Source organism: Bos indicus x Bos taurus, chromosome 27 (genome assembly GCF_003369695.1).
Source record: "Bos indicus x Bos taurus breed Angus x Brahman F1 hybrid chromosome 27, Bos_hybrid_MaternalHap_v2.0, whole genome shotgun sequence".
Classification (NCBI taxonomy): domain Eukaryota; kingdom Metazoa; phylum Chordata; class Mammalia; order Artiodactyla; family Bovidae; genus Bos; species Bos indicus x Bos taurus.
In genome coordinates, this window is record NC_040102.1 from 36,149,621 (window position 1) to 36,165,848 (window position 16,228).

General features: G+C 49.1%; 1 protein-coding gene and 1 long non-coding RNA gene across 11 annotated transcripts in view; one reads left to right on the top strand and one right to left on the bottom strand.

Annotated features, from left to right (window-relative positions):
- The window catches only part of ANK1 (ankyrin 1), a 241,341-nt gene that overhangs the window by 114,366 nt on the left and 110,747 nt on the right, over positions 1 to 16,228 (bottom strand). The gene's annotated exons all lie outside the window — the stretch shown is intronic.
- Positions 1,738 to 5,655, top strand: LOC113885032. Its single transcript, XR_003509107.1, has 2 exons — positions 1,738 to 1,926; positions 2,015 to 5,655. It is a non-coding gene; the product is annotated as an uncharacterized LOC113885032 (long non-coding RNA).

Sequence of the window (16,228 nt, forward strand, 5' to 3'; positions counted from 1 at the left end):
CCTGTGCTGCAACAGCATGTTTTCATTAGTTATCTATTGTGTGCTGCTGCTGCTGCCAAGTCGCTTCAGTCGTGTCCGACTCTGTGGGACCCCATAGATGGCAGCCCACCAGGCTCCCCCGTCCCTGGGATTCTCCAGGCAAGAACACTGGAGTGGGTTGCCATTTCCTCCTCCAATGCATGAAAGTGAAGTCGCTCAGTCGTGTCTCTTAGCAACCCCATGGACTGCAGCCTACCAGGCTCCTCCGTCCATGGGATTCTCCAGGCAAGAGCACTGGAGTGGGCGCCGTCGCCTTCTCCCTTCTACTGTATACTTAGTATCAATAGTGCATATGCGTCAATGCCAACCTCCCAATACCTCCCCAGAGCACAAAAACTGAGATCCTTCAAGTGAAATATTTGAAGTTAAATAGCAAAAAACTCCCAAACCAATTCTGATACCCAGGGAATCTAACTTCGAAGCCCAGACTTCTTTACAGCATAAATGCTATGAGTTATATATTCAGTGAAATCACAAAGAAAAAAGACAGTGGAACCAGAAACTGAATACAACCCATGGTTCTGCTGAGAATGGGAAAGGGCCCGAGATATTACCAGAGGACTTTGAGGACTCAGGACTTCCAAGAATTCTTGAAGTTGGTTTTGACCTTGGAAGGGTTGAGGTTTTTGCAACTTAGATACGCAGAGTCAGACAAAGCCCGAGAGGAGAAGGAAACAACTCCAGGCACGTTACTCAATGAAGGACCTGGGGTGACTGACACTAAGGAAGAGATGGCACGGGGCTTCCCTGACGGTCCAGCGGCTCAGACTCTGTGCTTCCAATGCTGGGGGCACTGCTTCCATCTCTGGTCGTGGAACTAAGATCCCACAGGCCACACGGCCAAAAAATTTAAAAAAAAAAAGGCAGAAGGCTCTAGAAGATGGCTCTTAAGATGTACGCAACCCCCTCCAGCACTAGAACCCAGATCCCAGAGTGGGACAAATTATATGGCGCTATTTCCCCAGCTGCCGTGGCCACCATGACTCAGCTATAAGCTTCCTACAGGTAGAGACAGTGTGGTCCATGTGTCCTGTATGCCCAGTCCCTCTCCCTCACTCCACACAGAGCTGGGTGGTGGTGCCAAATAAATGCTTGCTGACCGATGTATGAATATTTCCATGGGTCATAAGGAAACTGTCAATCATGGGATTAAATTGATCCAAAGAAGGTTTAGATCAGACAGAAAATTTTTCTCCAGTGCTAAGGGATGTGACATAATAGAATTCATTATTCAGAAAGAGCTGAATCCTTGCTGGGGGGCGGGCGGTCTTTGGAGTAGCAGAGAAACATAAGTCATTGTTTGATATAGCACATAGAAACACAGGATAAACTTGATGACTTTTAAGGGTTTCTTTGGGCTCTTGGGATTCAGAAACATAAGCCCTTATTTTTTCCTCTTTGTGGACTGTCCCTCTTCAACCTTCCATTACCCCACACCCTTAGACAACAAGGAATCATACTTCTGCTTGCCCATTTCCTGTATATTTTCATGCCTGAAGGCTGCTCTTCTCAATGTGTCTTTAAAAAAAAAAATTGGAGTATGATTGCTTTACAATGTTGTGTTAGTTTCCGCTCTATAACAACGTGTATCAGCTATATGTTTTATATATACCTATATCTCCCCTCCCTCCTGGACCTCCCCCCACCCCACCCCATCCCACCCCTCTAGGTCATCGTAGAGCACCGACTTGAGCCCCCTGTGCTATATAGCAATTTCCCACTATCTATCTGTTTTACACATGGTAGTGAGTTTACGTATTCATTTTTATTACAGGTATTTAGTGTGCCTGGGAGATCTGCCAGGAAAGTCACTGAAATCAAAGCAAACAGCCAACGCAAAGGAGCAGAAAGGAATTGATGGGCTAAGGAAAAGATGAGGGCTGCTTGGTAAGGATCACTTGTTCCATCTTCTGGGTTCATGGCATGTGCAGTTTTTTCCCAGTCGTGCTGAATATTTTACCAACTGTCTCTGCAGTTCCTCACAGATGAGCCTAATGAGGTGCTGGAGGAGTTGTGGAGTTCTGTGCTCCAGGCCGCATCACCTATGCCAGGCGGAGATGGCACAGGGAGAAGAAAGGGACACGGCTCTCAGGCACCCTGCCACGGAATACCCTGTGAACCTTAGCTCCATCCACAAACTGGGAGAATGCTTCCTTTTGCTCAGAAGCCTGAAGCAAAGGATCTCGGGTGCTTGGGGTCCTCGGATGACTGCTTCCCCAGAAGCCTTTCGGGGGAACAGGAAGAGGCGGCTTCCGGCAGGAGCCAGCCGTGACCCAAGCTGGTTCCTCTCTCCAGGGATGTCAAAGCTGAGACTCAGGTCAGAGCTGGGATTCCAGAGATGGCCCTCCTGGCAACTCACACCTGGATCAGTGACCACGCCTCTCCTCCTGCAGGGAACTGGAGGACTCAGGGGGCTCCTGTCCCTCCAGTTTTAATCCTCCTCTGCAATCAAGTCAGGCTCGGTCCTCCTGGAATGGCAATGTCACGATCATCATCTGCTTTTCTGGGAAGCTTTAAAATACTCAAAGTTAGCAGGCTCATGTACTTTTGATAAAGGGAAATAACTTTTCTGAGCATTCGCACCCTCATCAGTGAAATGAAAATAACCTTCCCCTGCCCCCTGCTCCAGGTATTGTGCGAATAATGTAAAAATGCCCAGCACCACCCGGGCACAAAGTAGGTCCTCAGTGAATGGCAATGATGCTCTTTTTCCTCCTCCTCTCTAGCTTCCTTCATGAAAGCCTTGGTCAAAGGTGACCTCCTCCCCTCCCACCCTGAGACAGGGGGTATGACTGATTTGGCTTCTACACTGGAAAATTAGGGCCTGGTCACTGCTTCTGCAAGGTCAGAACAGCCATGGCTGGGAACAGGATCCCAGCACCGCCAGCACGCTGCTGTGATGCTGTAGCAGCTGCACCTCCTGGGCTTTCTTTCGCTGCATCATTTTCCATTTCCATTTTCTCTGCAGCAGAGGACCAGGTCTCAGGGTACACGTACAGCTGAAGCCCTGCTCCTGAGCCCGGCCCAGGGCCACAGCTCCTCCCCTGCCGACAAGGCTGGCTTTGCCCCCGACTATTCTTCTATCTGCTGGGCCCTGCACCCACGCAGGGAGGTGCCCCGGCCCCGAGTCTCTGTCCAAGGCCGATAAGGGTGGGCGCCAGGGCTCCACCCTTTACTGAGAAAGGCAGGCTGGCTTATCTGCACCTGGAGCAGCCGTCAGCCACCCCGGGACTCTGCGAACCGTCTAGAGCGTTGCTGCTGCTGCGGGGGGAAATGTCTTCCCTCTTGTGGACAGCATTGCACCCTCCCGCCCTGGCCCCCTCCCCGGTTAATTAGGGAGGGACTTCACAGAACAGATGGTACAGCTGTCATGTTGAATGAACCGAGAAATCCAGTGGACCGAGAAATTCAGACCTGCAGAAGTGAGGAAAGCGAGAGAGGCGAGGGAAAGAGAGCCTGGCTTGCTTTCCTGTTGAACTTTGCGTGGGGAGTTCCCGGCAGTCAGTTCAGTGGCTGCAGGACCCGGAGTCCGGGGTCTATTTAGGGAGCTGATGGGAGCCAGGTGTCAGGTCCCACGATGCTGGCACTCTGCTCATCATGTTCCTTTTAAGAGGGTTGGCAGGCCTGGAGTCTATTTTTAAACCTACGAGAAGGTGCTACACGGATTCCAGGGAGGGCCAGCCTTAAAGCCGAGCTCGCAGCAGGGAGGCAGGGAGGGCGCAGCTGACCTAGGATTTTCCCTTCGCCTACACACAAGGGTTCCCCTCCATGCTGGAACTGGAGGCCGACTGTCCATCACAGGCCCCTCTGGGACTTGACCTTGTGGAAGCTGCCCCCTCACCATGAAGCCTTGAGTTGCCTGCTGGGTGTGTGTTTCAGTATTGAGATTTTAAGAATATACCCCCGCTCAGTGTGAAAAATCAACCTGCCTTTATATGTATCAGTCATCTCTCTCTCTTCTGGTTTTCGGATCAGAACTGGAAACCCCCTCTCCCCCTGCCCCTTAGCCCTGCGAGCCCACAGCCAAGCTTGCCAACAGGAGGAAACAAAAAAAAAAAACCCTGACCCCTGAAGGGGTCTCTGTGCCCAGTCTCCACCCTGGAAATCCTGCCCTGTGCTGGAGAAAAGGTGGGGAGGGGGCTCGAGGGGTGAGTCTGCAGGGGACGAGATTATTTCCCCAATAGTAAGAAGCCAACATCAGTTTCTCATCAAATAGCCAGATGAAGAGAACAGAATGTTTGATGTTCAATAACAAGTTTCAGCGTCAGTATCCATTTCTCTTTTTGGGTAAGACATAGACCTGGAACTCCTAAAGGATGAACTGCCTTGAGAACAAGCAAGTGCTTCTGCTGAGCAGCCCTGGGGCCACCGGGCAGGGCGGTAGAGAAGCAATGAGGCATCTTCTCCTGTGCATCTCAGAACCCCTGTGCCCAGCATGGAAGCAGCTCACAGCACGTGTCGCAACCAAACGGGAGCTTTGGCCAGGCCGGGTCAAAACAAGACGTGAGTGTTAGCATGATTCTGCCCACACACCAGAGGCTCCAGGAACGTTAGCCAAATTGGAATCTGAATTGATCAGTTCAGATTTGTAAATGTCACATCAGTGAAAAAATAATCAGATGTCCAGGGCTCTTTGACCCAATTGTTCATTTCCCCGTAAGCCACGACGGTGCCTGTGGATACAGCCTTGGGACCACTGTGGTTTTCTGGGTGGGGAGGTTACGGTCCTAGGTGGGCTGCATTGCAGACAAGGATCCCCACCCCAGCCCGTGGCTCCCAGCCCTTCCCCCACAATCTCCATCAGCTCTAAATTGCCAGTCCGGGCCCCACAGAGCAACTCCACCTCCTCAGGTCTGCAGCAGTTCACATCTCCCTGTGGAGGCTGGGAGGGGGCGTGAGATGTCGTGAGAGGCATCAGTGTCGTTCCAAGAGCATCCCCCCATCAGCAAGTGCACTGGCCCACGTCAGAACATCACACTTCACTTTCTCCATGGTGTGAGGTGGAGAACATTCAGATCATGTTGCCTGACTGCTGAGTGCAGAGCCCAGACCTGGGGCGGGAATGGCACACGTTTCTGAAAACACACGTGCTGTCGGATGGCCCCGTTGACTAAACTACACCCAGTGCTTCCTCACATGTCAGGAAGCTGCCCTGCAGCCTGGGGGCGTGAGAAGGAGCGGTGGACACACTGGAGAAACTGCACAACCGCACTCACTTCACAGGTGCACATGCCAACACAGAAACCCTTGTTTTCTTTCAAGTAGCGCAAGGGGCTTGTCTATCAGTAATGAAAGCCGGCGTACCAGAGTTTCTGAAGGATGGTCAAGTGTCAGCTCTGACAGCCCTGCATGGCTGGGCTTTATTTGAACAGTTCTCCCTAAAGAGACAGAGCCAGGAGGGGGTGGCCCATTGCCAGCTACGTGGAGACTTGCCTGAAGGATTCCAGAGTGGCCTGTGCACCCCGAGTTTGTCCAGCCTGGGTAGCAAGGCTTTCCCTGCTTGGCGGAGACATCCACTAGGAACTGGGGCTTGGGAAGGTGATGCTGGGTGACCCCTTCCATGCTCCATGGCCATGACACTTCACTGTCATGACAATTTGATACAGATGAAAAGGCAGGAGAAAGAAATGATTCAAAAATAATGATAGCTGAAATTTACAAGCCAGGCATTATTCCAAGCATTTTACCTGTCTTAACACCTTTTATCCTCAACAACCACTCTATGAGGTAGCTTCCATCATTGTCCCCATTGTACAGAAGACAAAGCTAAGGCATGAAGACATTAAGTAATTTACCCAAAGTCACCGAAGCTCTGGGTGGTATGTGGAGCACAGTGAAGGCAGTTGCTCTGAGTCTTGCTTGATTCAATGAGCCTAAGGTGTGTTTAGGGTTTGTGAGAAACACCAAATTCAGAATTTTCCAGAAAGAATTGTTCAATCCTGGAAATCTGAGTGCAACTAGGACCTGTCTATGAATGTGGCCATTCTCTGTAATCAGAAAAGACCCTAGCTACTGCTCCAAGTTCAAGGCCGAAATGTTAGACCACTGTTTCTATGAACCCAGGCCCCCAAAGTTTTTTTGTTTTATTTTTTCATTGAGTATAGTGGAGTTATTATATTAGTTTCAGATATACAGCACAGTGAGTCAAGATTTTCATAGATTATTGTCCATTTAGAGTCATTGTGAAATATTGGCTCTATTTCCCTGTGCTGTACAATATATCCATGTATTTATTTTATACATAGAGTTTGTATCTCATAAGCCCCTACCTGCACTGCTAACCACTATCTTGTTCTTCGTGTCTATGAGTCCGTTTCATTATATTAAAGGTTTAATAAGAGGTGATTGAAACTGTCCTTCCCAGAGGGTTGGGGAAACGCACAGACTTGAAACAATAAGGTTGACTTTAATCCCAGGCTCCCCAGTTGAGTTCTCTGGAATCATCACTGTGACTTCAGGGACACCCCCTTCCAAACCAGGCGAAGGGAGGTCCAGGCAGCAAGTGCTAAGCCTCCCCGGCTGCCCTGCGTGCTCAGCCCAAGGCAGTGCAGCCTTTGGGGATCCTCTGCGGTGGAACCCGCAGGGGATTCTCACCCCTTCCATTCAGGCCCTGACAGCCAAATGCTGACCAAAAGGGTTTCCTCTCTCTCTTCCTGGAGCCAAAACATTTCAAGGCAATCAAACCCAATTAAACTACCACCCAGCCCTCCGACCAGCCCCTGAAGGTTGCTGTTTTACACAACTTGATAACAGGAAGGCAGGCTCTGTCCTTTAAGATGCTCTTAAGCTCCTTTCAACAGGGTTCTTAGCGGTTACCACTGAAAAGCACCTTGGCAACTGCCTGCTCCTTCCCGGTGCTATTTTCTCTTTACTACCAAGGCAACAGGGCAGATGCTACACAGAATATGTCACATAGGGCTCATCATAGTACTCTTAATAATTGAATAGAGACCATTATCTCTCTATTTAATCCTCTTGTGAATTCCGGCTGGCTTCTCTTTCAAATATCTTTTCATACAGTATTTATATCAGTCTTTTTATGATTATTTAAATAAAAAGGTGAGGAAATAAGCTCTAAGTCATCAGGCCAATCTACATTTCTCTCTATCCGACTTCATCTGCAGAAAGCCCCACCCCACCAAGGGTGAATTCTGAGATCTGTCTCTCACTTGGACATTTCTCATCTGGATAATGATGAAGGCTGACTAGACAGTCCTTCTCTGAAACCTTGACTTCATATCTTTTTTAAAGAAATAAAATGTTATAGATGTTTTCATTCTCTTGCCATCTCCAAAATGTTATAACTTCATGAAGACCTCATTTCTACTCTAAAATCACCCTTGATAGCCATTCCCTAGTTACTTTTCAACATGGCCTTTCTTAGTGACCCCCCTGCACCTTGAACCCCTAAATAAATGTTAAGTATAAGAAAAAGAAAGAGAAATGGGCAATGAATCATTTATCACTAAAACAGGTGTTATCGTGTCTGTAATCACGGAGCTAGTTCTTGGCCATCAGAGACACATTTCCAGGACTTCTGAGATCAGACACCTAGAGGCCAAATCAGCATTTCCAAAAGAAAATCATTTGTCAATATTCACATCAACCTGGAGTTCTGTGAGTGTTTCTAGGATGAGAGTAGCAGAGAAAAATTATCCATACAGGACTTAGTGGTACTAACAGGTCTGCTTCTCTCTTTCATTCCCTCTTCCACTCTGAAGTATGAACTGCTGAATCGCTGTGTGCGATCTGAGAACCCAACAGAAGACACAGATAAGCATCTTCCATGGTTCCTGACCTTGGGAAGATTGCAAACTAGTAGAGGGGAAAGATATAGCTATATGGAAAATACATAGAACAATACACAGGCTAAAGATTCAGTAAGACAACAGCTCAAGAGATACCCCATGAGTGTCTGATTAAAAGGCAATGAGGAAGTCCTTCAACAGAAGAATGGATTAAAAAAAAGATGTGGTACATATGTGCAATGGAATGCTACTCAGTCATAAGAAAGAACAAAATAATGCCATTCGCAACAACGTGGATGGACCTAGAGATGATCATATTAAGTGCAATAAGTCAGACAGAGAAAGACAAACACATGCAATCACTCATACGTGGAATTCAATTTAAAAATGATACGAAATAATTTATTTAAAGAACAGAAACAGACTTACAGATACTGAAAGTAAACGTATGGTTACCAGAGGGGGAATGTGGGAGGAGGGATCAGTCAGGAGTTTGGGATGAACATGCACACACATTATATATAAGACAGATAACAGACAAGGATCTGCTGTGTGGCACTGGGAACTCTACTCTGTAGTCTGTAATAACCTACGAGAGAAAAGAATCTGAAAAAGAATGAACATATGTGTATGTGTAACTGGATCACTTACTTTGCTGTACACCCGAAACTAACACACCACTGTAAGTGAACTCTACTCCGATAATTTTTTTTTTTTTAAGGCAGTAAGAGGTCCCATCAAGAAGTACCAGGAATTCAAATCAAGAGTTGAGATCAGAGGGGAATAAGGCACTCGGGGGACTCTTTCATCCAGCAGTGAGATTTGAACCAAACCTTAAAGGCTGCCAGTTTTCAGGCAGTCGCCGGGATCCATTTTAACACTACCGATTTGACCTGAAGCCCCCTGTTTGCTAGGTGTTCAGTTCTAGAAGATAAAGGGAATACACGCTTCATAAACAGAAGGTAGAGATCCAGAAACACTTGTCGATTAAAAATATGTATGTTAGTCAACAAAACAAGCATGCTTACTCTAGGGAATGGGGTGAAAACTACGTCAAAGAATAATTTATTCCTAACGATAGTACAGCCTTTAGAGGTTTAAACGTCATGAGGCTGAAGGGAGTTCCCATTCCTTACAGAGACGTTATGCAAGAGGAAGATAAGATGATGGTTGTTAGATTTGCTTCTTTCTTTAAAAAATATCTGTGTGCCTATTAAGCGTCTAGGACCCAGAGTGTCCTCAGACAGACAGACATCTGCTCTCACAGAGCTTGCCTTCAGGTGGGGCAGGGAAGGGGATAAGGCAATAAAACACATGTACCGAAAACACAGCAGGACCCTGCGGTCCTCACCCCCATGTCACTGCCTGGCTTTTGTCGGTTGAAAAATGTTAGCCAAAGAATAAGCTTAATCAGAGAAGTGAGAACATGCGGAAACAGGAGAGCAGCCAAAGGAGACCAAATAATAACGTAGTCACTGGGCACAGCCAAGGACCTTTAGTTCCTTCTCAAGGGCTGTAGATAATATTCTGAGCCATATCCTGTGAGCTGTCTAATAGATACTGAAACCCCAGGTGCAAGAGGTTAACTGCATGACGACCAGATTGTGCCCATGACATAAGCTGCCACAATTCCAAGAACTGACCTTGAGAAATGGAAACAGACAGACTCTGGAACTGAAGAGTAACTGTACTTAAAACAATCAAGGTGATGCTGGTCGGACCACTGAGGACCAGTTTGAAGATGACTGTCAGAGCTGACTGTGCTGTTTCTGCATGTAGCCCCCTCCCTCCATCTATAAAAGCCCTTGCCTAGTGATTGTTAGTTGGGAGGGGGAGTCGCTTTTTGGACGGGAGTCCACCCTCCCCACATTGCCGGCATCCAAAATAAAGCAAATATCCCTTTCCACCAACCTGGCCTCTATAATGGACTTCCCAGGTGGCGCTAGTAGTAAAGAACCAGTCTGCTAATGCAGGAGATTTTAGAGACATGGGTTTGATCCCTGTGTCGGGAAGATCCCTTGGAGGAGGGCATGGCAGCCCACTCCAGTGTGCTTGCCCAGAGAATCCCATGGACAGAGGAGCCTGGTGGGCTACAGCCCATGGGGTCCCAAAGAGTCAGCCACGACTGAAGGGACTTAGCATGCTGCAGCAGACCCTGTCCAGGGGCTGACCAGGGAGGCTGAAGCCACGGACCTTCGCAGCCTCTTCCCAGGCCCTCCCGGGTCCTCACCTGGAGCCCAGCTGGCTAATCAGGCCAGATCAGAGGTCCCGGTTCACCTCCTCTTCAGTTGGAGCCAATATCTTTCATGACTTCCTCTTGGACTCTGGATTCATAAATAGCAGGAGCATTTTTCAAGTGCCCGTAGGAGTTTGTTGAGTTAACCTGCGTGACTCATTATTAGAGCATCCAGCTTCTTCTCCTCCTCGGGAAGGATGACTCATCCTTCTACACCCAACTCCCGCCCCTCCCCCCCAGGGGGTGCTGGGGAGCAGACGCCTACCTCTTACTAGATTCTTCCCACCCACGTGGTTGATGTTCCTGGGGCCACAGGAGCTGGTTTTCCTGGACTCCAAGGCCTCGGGGCTACAGTACTTGTTCAGGGATTATGTGTGTGCGTCTGTGTGCATGCGTGTACATGCAAGCATGTGTGTGCGTGTGTGTGTATGAGTGTGTGGCTCGTCACTGTCAGGGCAACATCAGACACAGAGATAAACAGTGGGTCAGAGGGCATCGAGTCTGGGGCTGGGTGTGGGCAGGATGCTGAGGAGGGCAGAGGACCGCTGGGTTCACCGCTGTTTCTCCCATCGTTTCTGTGGCCAGGTGTGTTACAGTTTGGCCAGAGAGGTCACTTCCAGAGGGCGCAAGCTGGTGGGGGTGGGGAGAGGCCACACCACGCACACACAGAAAACCAGAAGAGGTTTCGACATTTAACTTCTCCCCATGCCTCGCTGGGAAACGGGTGAAATCCCTTACCAGCGATGCTACAGAGAAATGTCTGTGCCCTGTGCTTCTACATTTGTGGGAAAGTCTCCCTCTCTGGGAAAAGAGTCCTCCTTTTGTGTTTTAACTGGGGACTCCATTTGGAAGACTTGGGAGAGGAGAAGACAGGCGGTTGGAAATCACAATGGGGAGCGGGATGCCCCTTGCCCTCCAGCCTCCTCAACCACCTCCACCATCCCAGCCCTCAGCCAGCTTCGGACCATCCCGAATGCACAGCCAGGACACCCTGCCCTGGGCCCTTCCTAACTGTTGTGCAATTCCCATAACTTCCGTGTGATCCGAGAGATGCCTTTCAGGCCGGGTACCACAGGGTCCCAGCCCCTAGCAACAGTGATGTCACCTGCCTTCTGCTTGGAGACCACACCCCAGGGATGCCAGCACAGAGGGAGCTGGCAAGACCACCTTCCAGGCTCCCCGGCCCTGGTGTTCAGGCTCCGCTCTCATCACCGTCCTTCCCCGCCCTCATTTTATTCCCACCGCACACTCTGCTGTTGCCTTCTGCCAAGGGATCAATGTGCAATCATTCCTAACCCCAGCCAGAGTGGAAACCAAAACACAACTCAGAGAGAGCTGCACGCCCTGGATGAACTGGAAAGGCATGGATTTGGGGATCCAGAAACCACCCCTTCATCTTCAAGTCTGGAAAGATGGAGTGACCGGCTCAAGGTCACAGGTCATAGCGGTAGTATTTACCAGACCAGAAGCCAAGTCTCCACCTTCTGGTCCAGCATGGTCCACACCCCTGGGGTCTGCTCAGAAGGCCCCTTCTCCCTCCCCTTCCTGGGTGCGGGGCGTGCTTGGGAACCAGGAGAAGGGAGTGGGGGAAGGGAGGCAAAAGGTTGCCAAGGTCCAGAAGGTCAAGTTCAGGTCCCATCCCAGAGCCCAGGGCTCGGGAGGTGAGAGCAAGTGCTGGGGGCACGGAACAAATTCAGTAGGGGCTGCGGGGGCCGGTCCGTGGCTGTTACCACCTGGCTTGCATGAGGCATCTGGGGCCGGCCCCACCTCGTGAAGGTCAAAGGCAGAGTGGTCAGAACATCTTTGGCCAAATGGGGAACAGTGCTAAGAAACCCAAGAATGCAAATCACTGGGGGTTTAAATGACTGGTACAAGAGCAGGAGCTCGGGCTGTATGCTGAGTCCTTGGTTTAGAGAAGGATGCCGGACCTTTCAGATGCCAGACACCAGCTTCTTCTGCCAGGGACCAGCCAAAGGGGGCCAGGAGCCCTGCAGCACAGGGGTGAGCCTGCCTTGCCCTCCTCCCATATAGGAGGGCAGCCCCCAGCCCACCCCAGTTCTAGGCGGCTGCCTGATGGAAGACAGAATATTTCCTGGAGGGCTGTTACAGGAAACGTGCACTCTCTCAAGGTTAAATACAGGGCCAGAAAAAAAGTAGGGGATGTACTAGAAATGCCCATCTGTGTCAATGAGGATGTGCCTGGCGTTCCCTGCGTGGGTATTTCAACTGGGAGAGCAAACAGCTGCCATCCTCTGGGCTTCCTCATATCACCCACTGCAAGTCTCCTTTGATCTGTTTGCCAGCAAGCAAGTCACCCAACCATTCCAGTCTCCACCTCCGCGAAATAAGATCTTATTTCCCAGCGGAAGCAGCACTGGAATGAGTCACTTCTGCGTTCTGCAGGCCTGTCCCTAAATATCTGTATGCCCCTCACTTGGGAATTTCCTAACGCCTGTGTAGGGGAGGTGTTTCCTGCTGAGAACCATCTCTCAAGCGGTGGTCTCAGATACTTAGTGAATCAAGGTCTAAGCAGTTTATTTGAATCAAGAGATAGCACATTGCAGCCATTAATTTTTACACTTGGAATTACGACCTCTCTATCTTTAATCACCCATGCAAATCTAAATCAATAAGATGTCAGTCTGGATCCCCAAGTAGATGAGAGAATTCCATCCTGCTCACAATTTCAAGGATTTCATGGACTTGATCCTTAGACATCAGTGGATCAGAAAGTCCTAAGATTCTTAGCCACCATATATACTCAGGGGTAGAGGCATTCCAAAAACAGCCACACCAGAAAAAGCTCCTCTGATCATTCCAAATCCATTTCCCCTGATGGAATGGTTTTCTCATTTCCACAGAGAGCTATGAAACCAGCCATGTGAGTGTTGAGGCCCACAGACCCAGTGGGAGAAGGAAATTAGACTGGTATTTAGACAAGTCAACCCCCTAACAAAGAAATAGTCCGAACACAGCACCTGGGTTCAATTCCTGGGTTGGGAAGATCTCCTGGAGAAGGGATAGGCTACCCATTCCAGTATTCTTGGGCTTCCCTTGTGGCTCAGCTGGTAAAGAATCTGCCTGCAATGTGGGAGACCTGGGTTTGATCACTGGGTTGGGAAGATCCCCTAGAGAAGGGAAAGGCTACCCACTCCAGTAGTCTGGCCAGGAGAATTCCATGGACTGTATAGTCCATGGGGTTGCAAAGAGTCGGATGCGACTGAGCGACTTCCACTTTCACTTTTGATGCAATAGCAAACTGTATTTATTGGATTCCTTCCTAAAACAAAACATCCTTTGGGAATGTACAGAATCAATTCCATAATTGTCCTGTTTGGGATGTGTGAACTTTACTATATTTTCATTTCTTCAGTTAGACCTGTTAAAAAATTCAAGGCTACCATCTACACACATATTTTCATTTCTTCAAGTAGACCTGTGAAACAATTCAAGGCTACCATCTACACACAGACACTCTTTTAGATGATTGATGTTTGCAATTAAATTCACGGACAAGTATGAAAGGCAAGGAGAAAATTGGAAGCATTTTTAGATACCTTCAGCATGTACAGTACATCTGAATCCATTCTGTTAAAGCTTTTTTTTTTTTTTTGCCTTCTGCAAAAGTTTTCATATATAATAATTTCCCTATGCGCTTGGGAGCTAGTTACTTAGAGAAACCCCGTGGTGAAGATTTGCAAATTAAGTAAACATTCTGCCATGCATTTGTGCTTTGAGTTCAGATGGGGACACGCTTCCTGAGGTGCTTCTGCTTTGGTTTATGGGGGGAGACCCCTGCGTACAGGAAAACCAGTAAGGCTCCACTGAAGGGATGAGAAGTAGGGGTGGTGGGAAGGGTTCGAAAGTTGGGCCAACACGACCCTGTCACAGGGCTACCCCAGCACCCTGGGGTCAAAGGTTTGGCTGGTGGGCTCAGGAGTTCCAAAGGAAATCCTGCCACAGGACCCAGCAGGAGAAATGCCAGCACCCCCGCCCACCCCTGCCGTGCCTCCCAAGCCTCCTGCTTCGGCTGCTCTCATGAAAGCAGGAAAAGCCACTGGCTCAGAAGCCAGGCACTGGGGCCAGCTATCCTGGCTGCTTATTCCAGTTCCACGGCACACTTGCTATCACAGCTGTGAGCCTTTTGACCTCTCTGTGCCTCCGTGTCCTCAGCATTACATGTAAGGCAGTCCTGCGGGCCAGGACCGGGATCCTGTCTAGTCCCGAGAGCACAGCCCACATAGGGGCTCAGGAAGTGTCAGTGACAGTTCCTGCCCTCAGTTCCCATCATCGCACGCATCCACTGCTTTCCATTTCACGTCTCGAATCAGGGCTGTATCATTTCTTACCTGGACAACTCAGCAGCCACCTCCCAGGTGCCTCCACCTCCAGATTCCCTCCTGTGAAACTTACCGGCTGGTGCAAGAGTCAGTTTCCTGAACCTTCCTGGCTCACTGCTTTCCAGGTCCTTTGAACACCCTGGCAGGTCATCCCCAAGCCCTTCTTGGTCCCCCTTTCAGCTGCGTGTCTAGCCTGACCTCACCCCTCCCTTCCTCTCCTGCCCTGAACTGACTGATGACATGCTGCCTAATCAGGGCTGTCATCTCACCGTTCTCTTCCTCCGGGATGCCCTTCCATGCTCTCCTCTGCCTCCATCCTCAGCTCCTTGCACTAAACCTCTCCCTGACAGCCACCTTGGAGGCCCTATCTCCATGGAATTCCCCTCAGTTTCCTCTGCTTGCAGGATTTTCTCTCTTGGGAATTTCCAAAGCCTTTTATTCCTTGTGGCAAATTCCTCCCGCCTTTGGGATCGCGAGGTTTCTGTACACACCACCCCAGGCTTCACTTCTGCAGGAGCTTGCCCATCTCGGGAGCTCAGGAATAACTCACCAGCTTGAGTGAGTGATGCTCCAGAATAAGACTCTGAAGGAACAGGAGTAGGGGGCAGGGCTGGCTGGGGATGAGGGAGGGAGGAGGTTTCGGAGGAAGGTCTCCATGTGGGAAGGGCAGGATGGAAGGAAGTCTCCTGGAAGGTCACCTGGGGCCCTGGCAGAGCTGCCTCAGGAGGGGATCAACTGGATCGTGGGGGACCCCAGAGACAGACTCCCAGCCCAGCCACCAGCAATTGCTCTAAGCAGGAGACACGTGCATTGTTACACAAACAAAACTAGACACCAACAAACCAAGGAAAGAGCTTCAATTAACAAGTTAAGGCTGAAGACGTGGAAACAACCTAAGAGTCCACTGACATGAATGGATAAAGAAGATGCGGTGCATATACACAATGGGATACACTGTGTACACATAGACAATGGGATACACAGTATACACATAGACAGTGGGATACACTGTATACACATAGACAGTGGGATACACTGTATACACATAGACAGTGGGATACACTGTGTACACATAGACAGTGGGATACACTGTACACACATGCACAGTGGGATACATTGTATACACATTCATAGTGGGATACACTGTGTACACATAGATAATGGGATACACTGCATACACATACACAGTGGGATACACTGTGTACACATAGACAATGGGATACACTGTGTACACATACACAGTGGGATACACTGTGTACACATAGACAGTGGGATACACTGTGTACACATACACAGTGGGATACACTGTATACACATACACAGTGGGATACACTGTGTACACATAGACAATGGGATACACTGTATACACATGCACAGTGGGATACACTGTACACACACTGTGGGATACACTGTGTACACATAGACAGTGGGATACACTGTATACACATAGACAGTGGGATATACTGTATACACATAGACATTGGGATACACTGTATACACATACACAGTGGGATACACTGTGTACACATAGACAGTGGGATACACTGTGTACACATAGACAGTGGGATACACTGTATACACATACACAGTGGGATACACTGTATACACATACACAGTGGGATACACTGTATACACATACACAGTGGGATACACTGTGTACACATAGACAATGGGATACACTGTATACACATGCACAGTGGGATACACTGTGTACACACACAGTGGGATACACTGTGTACACATAGACAGTGGGATACACTGTATACACATAGACAGTGGGATACACTGTATACACATAGACATTGGGATACACTGTATACACATACACAGTGGGATACACTGTGTACACATACACAGTGGGATAC